Raw genomic sequence first — 9,198 nt, forward strand, 5'->3', positions numbered from 1 at the left:
GGCCGGCCCGCGCGCGTCACTGCGCAGCCGCGCGGCGGCCACGCCCCCCGGCCAATGACACGGCGTGGGTTGGTCACGTGGCCCCGGGGCGTTTAAAGGTCCGCGAGAGCACGTGGGGCGCGGGGCGCTGGGTTACGCGGGACGCGTGGGCGGTGGCGTCAGCGCGAGGGACTCCTCGGGCCCCGGTTTCGCGTCCGAGACCCCGGACGCTTGGCATCTAGGGCGTGGTGCCTGCCAGGCCCTGCTTGAAATGCCGCTGCGGCTCCCCCGGCACCCTTCGAACACATCCACGTTCGCACCCACTACCTGCCTGGGAATGTCCGTGCTCCAGCCCCCCGGCCAGCTCGCTACGGTTCCTCCCCCCTGCGCCCTCCTGAACCGGGGCCCTTGCCCCTGCTGTTCCTTCACCTGGAAGAGCGTTCCCCCGAGATCTTTTCCTTCTCCTTAGGATTTCTGCTCAAATGCCAGCTCCTGGGAAAAGCCCTCCCAGATCGCCGCCACCAGCCGCCCCACGCTCCGTTCCCTAATCCATCATTGTGGTTTAATTCTGGTCACACTAGGACGTGACTCCAAAGGGCCGAGGGAGCCCTGTGTATTGGCTGAATGGATGAGGGGGCATTTCCTACAGGGTGAGCGCGTTACAAACATCCCACCTAATTGCCATTCTCTGCTGCCCTGGAGTCAGAACGGAGCGCCATAGGGACCCCAGCTCAGACCGTGACTTGCCGTGTACGTCCCTGAGCCTCCGTTTTCCCACTTGCGAAATGGGTTTGCCCCTTTGGGTCTCAGTGTCCTGTCTGTGAACTGGGACAAAGTAGCCCCTGCTCATAAGACAGTGGAAGGATGAACAGTGGATAATGTGCTGCCTAGCCTGTAGTTGGTGCTAGAAAATGGGATGAGGAAAAAAAAAAAAAAAAAAAAAAAAAAAAAAAGACACACCAAACAAGAGACAAGTTTTGAACACCCTGAGAGCGTTTTATGTCTCCAAGGTATGTCTTTGGACAGGGCGTTGTGCCCACAAAAGGACACAAGTTTAGAATTTGGGGTTTTTTTCCTCCAAAATCGTCGATTCATTCATTCCAGGCCAAAGATGCAGATATAAACAAAAGGCATTAACCCCGGGAACAAAATGAGAAGGCGGAAGTCATAAATAGGAGAAGAGAGAGGAGAGAATGAATAATTAAACAAGGGACCTAAATTAAGCTCGGAGTTTCCCGGCGGCCAGTGCAGCGGCCAGGTTTGCAGAGCCTATCTGGTTCTCCTTCCTAGCTGCATGACCCTGACCTAACCATTGACAATCTGGCCTTGGTTTCCTCATCCAAGCAATGGAGACCCAACCCCGTCTTGATGGATCAAACAGGATGGTCTGTGCACAAACGCTTAGCACGGTTCCTTATACACAGCAGGTGCTCAAGCCTTGCATGCCCCATGAAGGCAAAGTGAGAGGAGACTGCTGGCTCTGGAAGGCTGGATATGGCACGAGTCCCAGCCTTATCACCTATGAGGGGAGGGGACCTCGAACAAGTCCCTCTGAGCCTCGCTGTTCCCATCTGCAAAATGGGGCAACCTCGCTGTTCCCATCTGCAAAATGGGGCAACACCTCTACCTCTGAGAGTTCCTTTGTGAACAGCAAAGGGGTAAAATACAGTGCAGCATATGCCCCGGAAACCCACCCATTCAGGCCATCGATCTGTGTGCCATGCCACTCTAAGCATTGAGGACACAGGAGCAAACAAAAGGAGCTAAAAAATTCCGACCTTCCAGGAGTTAACAGTGCAGGGAAGGAGATAGATAATATCTCACTCAGGGCCAAATCCCAAGTCCTACACGTGGTCCTGAATGACCCGGGCCCCTGTCCCCTCCCTGCCCTCACCTCCTTGCTCACTCCACTCCGCCCACAGCTTCTCTTCATTGTTCCTGGCAAACATCAAAGGCCTTTGCAGTGGCTGTTCCCTCTGCCTCGGATGCGTTTTCTCTTGCCCTTCCCAGGGTCAGATCCCCCTCATCCTTCCCATCTCCGAGAGACCCTCCCTGACCGTCCTGCTGAAGTTCATTTCCACCTCGGTGCCGGCTTATTTGTTACAATTTGGAATGATTTTATCTTTTGGTCAGTTTGCTTGTTTTCATCTGTCTCCGCATGTTGGCTGTGCCTCCATTTGCCCATCTGTAAATGGGGCAGAGTAATCGTCTCCATCTCCTAGGGTTTGGGGGAGGGTTCAATGAGTTACAGCATGTCAAACACCCCCACGCCTAACCCAGAAGAGGTTCTTGACAAATGTGTCCCTTGTTAATGGGAAAAACAGGATAGCTAGCCGGGTGACCATAAAAATTTAATACAAGGAGAACAGAACAGTCTAGTCTGATATCGTCGCAGCCCCAGGAGTTTGACGAGTGTCAGAAAGGTGTTAAGGATTCACCAAACCAAGCCTTCCCGTAAGCCTAAGAGAACCCAGAGGGAATGTTCTCCTCAGGGGCGTGGCTTAAGCCTCAAAGCCTCAAAGTGGAAAACTGGGACTGGGAGGTGGGGCCTGGTGGGTTCTGGGTCCCTTTTGGGTCTGCTTGCCTGGCCAGCTGTGGGTGTGGCTCATTGTTTGTTGGGGGAAAAGTTCGGGAAGTGAACATTTGCATCTTCTGCTGGAGGGTGGGGAAGGCCTCCTCCTCCCTTGCCAGCCCAGCCTCCGCCCCAGCGTCTTCCAGAACCTGGTAATTAGCTCCACTGTGCTTTGATGGAGGCCATGGGAAGGGAACCACGGAACCGTCAGCCGTCCATTGCTGTATATAAACAGGACCCCTCACGCCAAGTTCAGGATTGTCTGCGCAGAACCCGGCCTTAAATCCCTGCAGGATTTGCCCCAATGGCAGCGATTTCACCATCATGAGACATTCCGTCCGATTAAACATTGTGCGCGGGTGCGCCTGGGTGGCTCAGTCGGTGAAGCGTCCGACTTCAGCCAGGTCACGATCTCGCGGTCCGTGAGTTCGAGCCCCGCGTCAGGCTCTGGGCTGATGGCTCGGAGCCTGGAGCCTGTTTCCGATTCTGTGTCTCCCTCTCTCTCTGCCCCTCCCCCGTTCATGCTCTGTCTCTCTCTGTCCCAAAAATAAATAAAAAACATTGAAAAAAATTAAACATTGTGCGCGCTCTCCCTTTGCAAATTCACTTCAAATGCCAAAGAGAAAGGGGGTGTATGGGGACACCCCATTTGCTGATGCCCTGCTCCTTACTGGGCTCCTCGTGGGGCTCCTTTGGGAGGGCGGGTCTGCTTGTTTAGAACATGAGATAAGCATGAGGGCTCTGGAACCAGAGGAACGTAGGTTCGGATCCTGGCTGTGGCATTTGACAAAACTCACCATCTCTTCCTGATGAAACGCTCAAGGCGTGGGAGGGCACTGCATCAACCGGACAAAGTGCATCTCTCCTTAACATCCTTAATGGTGCAAGACTGGACCTCTTCCCCTAAAGATCAAGAACAAGGCAAGGATGTCTGTGCTCACCATTCCTACTGAGCCTTGTCCTGGAAGTTGTAAGTTGGCAATTAGGCAAGAAAATGAAATCAGAGACACCCAGCCTGGGAAGGAAGAAGTAAACCTACCTCTGTTTGCTCCTGACATCATTTTGTATAGAGAAAATCTTAAGGAACCCACTGAGAGAGTATTAGAGCCAGTAAACCAGGTCCTCGTGGCTGCGGGATCTAGGATCAGTATGTACAAAAGGCATCGTACTTCCTGTGCAGCGGCCACGAGCTAACAAGACAAGGTGAAGAAACCAATCCCATTTACAACTAATCAGAAAGAATAAGGCATACATTTACCAAAAGAGATGAGAAACTTACGCTACAAAAACAACACAGTTTCACTGGCAGGGGCCGGGGGGGTGGATTAAAGAAAAGATAAATACATGGAAAAGTGGCTCGTTTGTGGCTGGGCTGGAAGACTTAACGTTGAAATGGCAACGTTCCCCAAATTGAACTACAGATTTGATCTCATCCCTTTCAGAATCCCAATTGGATTCTTTGCAGGATTTGACAATCTGATCCTAAAATTCACATGGGAATTCAAGGGACCCAGAATAACCGAACAATCTTGAGAAAGGACGCAGGTGGGAGGCCCACACTTCTCAATTTCCCAGTGGTATTACAAAGCTAGTCACTAAGACCCTGTGGTCCTGGCATAGGAACAGACATGTAGATCCACGGAATAGAATTGGGAGTTCGGTGGGGCGCCTGGGGGGCTCAGTCGGTTAAGCGTCTAACTTTGGCTCAGGTCATGGTCTCACTGTTCGTGGGTTCGAGCCCCACGTCCGGCTCTGTGCTGACAGCTCAGAGCCTGGAGCCTGCTTCGGATTCTGTGTCTCCCTCTCTCTGCCCCTCCCCTGCTGGTGCTCTGTCTCTCTCAAAAATAAACATTAAAAAAAAATTAAAAAAAAAAAGAATTGGGAGCTCAGAATAAACATCTAGGGTCAACTGATTTTTAACAAGGGTGTCAATTCAGTGAGGGGAAGAATGGTCTTTTCAACAAGTGGTCCCGGGAAGGCTGCATATCCATACGCAAAAGTGTGAATTTGGACCCCTACCTCACACCGTATATAAAAAATTCACTCAGAATGGATCGTAGACCTAAACATGAGAGCTAAAACTCTTGGGTGAAAACATAGGCACAGATCTTTTTTTTTTTTTAATACTTTTTTTTTTTTTTGAGGGAGGGAGAGAGAGAGCGTGGGAACAGGGGAGGGAGACAGAGAGAATCCCAAGCAGGCTCTGCACTGTCAGCACAGAGCCCAACTCAGGGCTCAAACTCATGAACCATGAGCCCAAGACCTGAGCCGAAATCAAGAGTCAGATGCTTAACTCACTGAGCCACCCAGGCGCCCCTAGGCATGAGATCTTTGTGATCTCATTGAATGAATACACTTCATATGGGAGAATTGCATGGTGGGTAAATTGTATCTCAATAAATTGTCATAAAACAATCTTGGCTGTGCCACCGCTGCGTTGTGTAACCTTGAACAAACCACCTGTGTCTCCTTTTTCAACCTCAGTTTCTTTGCCTTGAAATCAGGTATATAACTGAAGCACCCTGACTTGGTCTTTTTGCAGAGGGGTCAATGGAGCCGTGACAGAGGGAGTTATTTGGAGGAGTGTAAAGAAATAATTGAATCCAAATACCCATGAGGAGGGAACAAGGTTGACTTAACCAGGTCCAACCCCGCCGGGGAGTAGTATACAGCTATGAAAAAGGATTTGGTAGGTAGCACGGAGCCATGGGGAATAATTGAATCCAAACACCCATGAGGAGGGAACGAGGTTGACTTAACCAGATCCAACCCCGCCGGGGAGTAGTATACAGCTATGAAAAAGGATTTGGTAGGTAGCACGGAGCCATGGGGAAGGATCTCCAGGATAATTTGCTAGTGGCGAATGCAAATGGAGAGCTTTGATTATCATGTTCTACTTTTTATCGAAGTTTTTAGCTTATTTTTCCATTATTTTAATATGGAGTGCATATATTTGCATGTTTATAAGCCCAGGTCAGCGCCACCATCCATATTAGACAAGGAGGACTGATGGGTCCTTCAGGTAATTCTTTCTTAAAGCGGCATGTTTCTTTGTGGTGACAGAGAGTTGTGCGTCTCAGTTGGGTTGGGGTCGCATGAAGCTGAATGTATGATAAAATGGTAAAGAATAATGCACACGGGGCACCTGGGGTCCTGATGTCACGGCTGGTGAGGTCGAGCCCTGCCTCAGGCTCTGCACTGACATTGAGGAGCCTGCTTGAGATTCTCTCTCTCTCTCTCTCTCTCTCTCTGCCCCTCCCCTGCTCAGTCGAATGGCCACTCCTCTCTCTCAAAATTAATAAGCTTTAAACACACTCACACACAAGAACGAGGCCCGCAGGCACGCCTACGTGTGAGTGCATGGAAACTTCAGAAATCTGAACGAGGCCGGTGGGCTGCAGAACGTCAGTTTCCTGACGGTGACCGTGTTCCATGATTTTGCCAGATGTGACCCTTGGGAGAAGCTGGGTGAGGGGCCTCTGTACTACTCTCGCAACTCTTTGTGAAGCCATGATCATTTCCGAAGAAAAACGTTTGTAAAGGAGCGTACTGAAAGGCTGAGCAGCACCTCGCGGTGTGTGTGTCCCGGGTGGGGGGGTCTCCCGTGGCTGGGTGTGGGTGTGGCTTCCGACGGTTGTGCCTGTCAACACTGCCTCCCTGGGGACCCGATGACGGTCTTCAGAACTGGCCTGTTATCTCCTACCGGCTGGTGCAGACAGGCCTCTTGTCTTACCTGTTCTCGGGGACACACTCCTGGGTTTTCCACTGGGGGGGGTGCGGTGGGGGGGCTGTGCTAGACGTTGTATCCAGGGCCCAAGGGACACTCCCGGCCTCGCCGTCCAGACCCAGAGGGGATCCTCACCAAGCCAGAGTCCCCCACCCCCAATTTTAACACAGGCCCCAAGCTTGGCCACCTGGATGTCCGGGGGCAGGGGAGGGGGGGGGCACACGGGGTGATTTTGGCGTCTTCACATCGAGCATTAAAATGCACAGAATCGCTGACTTCCAAAGCCGTTCGCTTCTATTTTCCTTCCAGGAGAAAGTCTTAGGTGGGTGCCGGGTGGCCCCCGAAAGCCCGCCTGCTCCCGTTTGCTGCCCGCCGTTCCCAGGAAGGAGAGCGCTGGGCTGGCTGGGAGTCCGTGCAGAGAAGGCGGGAGAACACAGGCCGGGGCTCCCAGGCCGGGGCTTCTCCGACGACGTGTGTTGATTTCGCCGCTGGCTTTTCCTTCCTCGTCTCCGTCAACTTCAGCCTTACGCGCCTTTGACTTGCTAGTCGTGCTCGCCTTTGTGGGCTCCTTCCGTTTGGACTCGCGCGCAGCCCTGGCTGGCGAGGGGCGACATAACGTGCCTTTTCAAGCACGACGTTTACACCGCCCCAGAAGCAGGCGAGTGGGTCGAAAGAAATTACGAAAGTAACCGGTGGTCAAGCGCTCCCGAGAGACTGCTGTTTGAGGAACACCGAAGGCCGATACGGGCTGAATTATCTTGCTGAAAGTTGGCGATGCCCCAGGTAGTACGGGCCTTCCTGAGACCCATTTTGCAGATAAGGAGACTGAGGCTCCGGGACATCACGGGCTCAGGGACAGGACTGGGGCAAAGACCAGCCTGACTGCAGAAGCTGTGACCTTTGCTTCCCCGACGGTGTTCCCTCCGGCTTTTCCCCCCACCCCGGCCTGTGCCTCCTGCCAGTCTTGCCCTCTCTGTCCCTTTCTGCCCCGATTCCCGCCCTCCCGACCCTTCCAGCCCTCAGCCCTCGGCCTTACTTACGACTCACTTACTGAAGTCGCTATGAAAGCCGGGCTGGGGCCCTGGGATGGCGGGGGGCCCATCACCCCGTCCACCGCACAGAGCCACGCACAAGGCGGGGCTTGCTGAACACCTGCTGCGTGGGACCTCCCCTCTGCAGGAAAAGGGTTAACTCCCTTCATTTGCATACCATGCCCAGGTGCATCTTGGGAATAGACTGCGGCGCCGCCGCGGTGGGGTGGGGGCTAGTCCTGGGGCACCCGGACAGGTACTTGAAGGGGGAGGGCTTTCTTCCGGGCACAGACGGGAGGCTCCGGGCTGGCGCATGTGGGCGGGATGAGGCACCGGTCACCCTTACCGCTGTGGGATGGGCCAGAGTGACATCCTCCTCCCCACGACAAGACACTCGGGGGGGGGTAGGCACTCGGAGGGGCGGCTCCGCCCCGGGAGGTTTTGAGCGTGTCCTGAGCCCGTGCTTGGGCCCAGTGGCGCCTCCTGCCAAAAGGCGCGCGAGGGGCAACCGGTGGCAAGTCAGCCCCACCTGCGAGGGCCGCTGTCCCTGTCGCACGGCTGGCCTTTGGTTGACCTTCCTGGGGCGGTGCCCCGCGCCCAGTAGGCTCTTGGTGGACGTGATGGTGTCGTTAGCTCACCTCCCAGCGGACGCCGGGCTCCGGGCAGGAGCGGGGGGCGTGGCGCACGGTGGGTAGTCTCGCGGGGGGCTGCGCTTGGCCCTTCCCCCGCCCCCCCAGCTCCCACCCGGCCACGCGGCGAGTGGGATCGTCCTGGCAGCGGCGATGTCGCGCAGGATAAAACGGGAAGTGCTAAATAAATCCGCTCGCCTGCGTCCCAGTTACCCGCGCGGCTCCTCTCCCGGTGCCTGGCACTTCGGGGGCCCTTGAGGGGGGCGCTTTTCCTGTGCCCGAGGGACTCGAAGGCGCTGCAGCGTCGCAGGTGCGGCGCCTGGCCCCCACCCCCCCGCAGCCTATGGCCACCGTCTTTGTCCCCCAATATTGTCATGACTTTCCTCGGAACACACACACACACACACACAACTGAAAGATTGGGACGTTCCGGAGCCGGGAGCCGGTGGCCCAGGGGAGGGGGGCAGGTGACAGACGCAAGACCTCAGGGACGTTTCATCTGACGGGCACCTGGCTGGGGGGGCGGGGGGTGGGGACGGGGGCTGCGGGCTTCCCGTACAGCCGAGCAGCAGGAATCGTCTTCATGGAGTAAAACTGATGTTTTCTGCCCCTTTTACAGCAGAGCAAACCGAGGCTCGGAGCGGGCGGCGGTGCCCGGAGGCTCGCATCGCTTGGGAGACGCAGGGCTGGGCTTTGGGCCCCGCGGCCCCCGGAGCTCATGCCTTGATTCGTCCGTGCATCTGACAGATGCTTCCCGGGGGGCACCTACTGTGGGCCAGGCCCTGGGGACGCAGCAGGGGACACAACAGGCCACACCCCCTGGCCGACGTGTTACTAGGAGAGACAGACGTGGAAAAGGGCAGATAAATGTACGGTGGGAAGTTCTAGGGCGGAGGGCGGGGCAGGACAGGGGAAGGGTTTTAAACAGGGGGGTTAGGGAAGGTCTCGTTTTGATGGGTGAACGGAGGCCTGAAGGCCGTGGGTGAAGAACGTCCCAGGCTGTGGGCACAGCCACGCAAAGGTCCTGGGGCAGGGCAGGGCCAAGCATGTTGGAGGAGGAGGCCCTTGCGGCTGCAGCAGAGTGAGAGAGGGCAGGGGGGGCCAGGGAAGGCCGCGCAGGGCTTTGGGGGCTTTTACCTCTTGCTTTCACCTCAGAGAGGAGGGCAGCCCCTGACCGAGCTGCTCACGGGCGCCCTCTGGCTGCTGAGGGGAAGACGACGGGGCCGGGGAGGGAGAGCGGGAGCCGGGGACCAGCGTGGC

Source organism: Panthera uncia, chromosome A2 (assembly GCF_023721935.1).
Source record: "Panthera uncia isolate 11264 chromosome A2, Puncia_PCG_1.0, whole genome shotgun sequence".
In the NCBI taxonomy this organism is placed as follows: domain Eukaryota; kingdom Metazoa; phylum Chordata; class Mammalia; order Carnivora; family Felidae; genus Panthera; species Panthera uncia.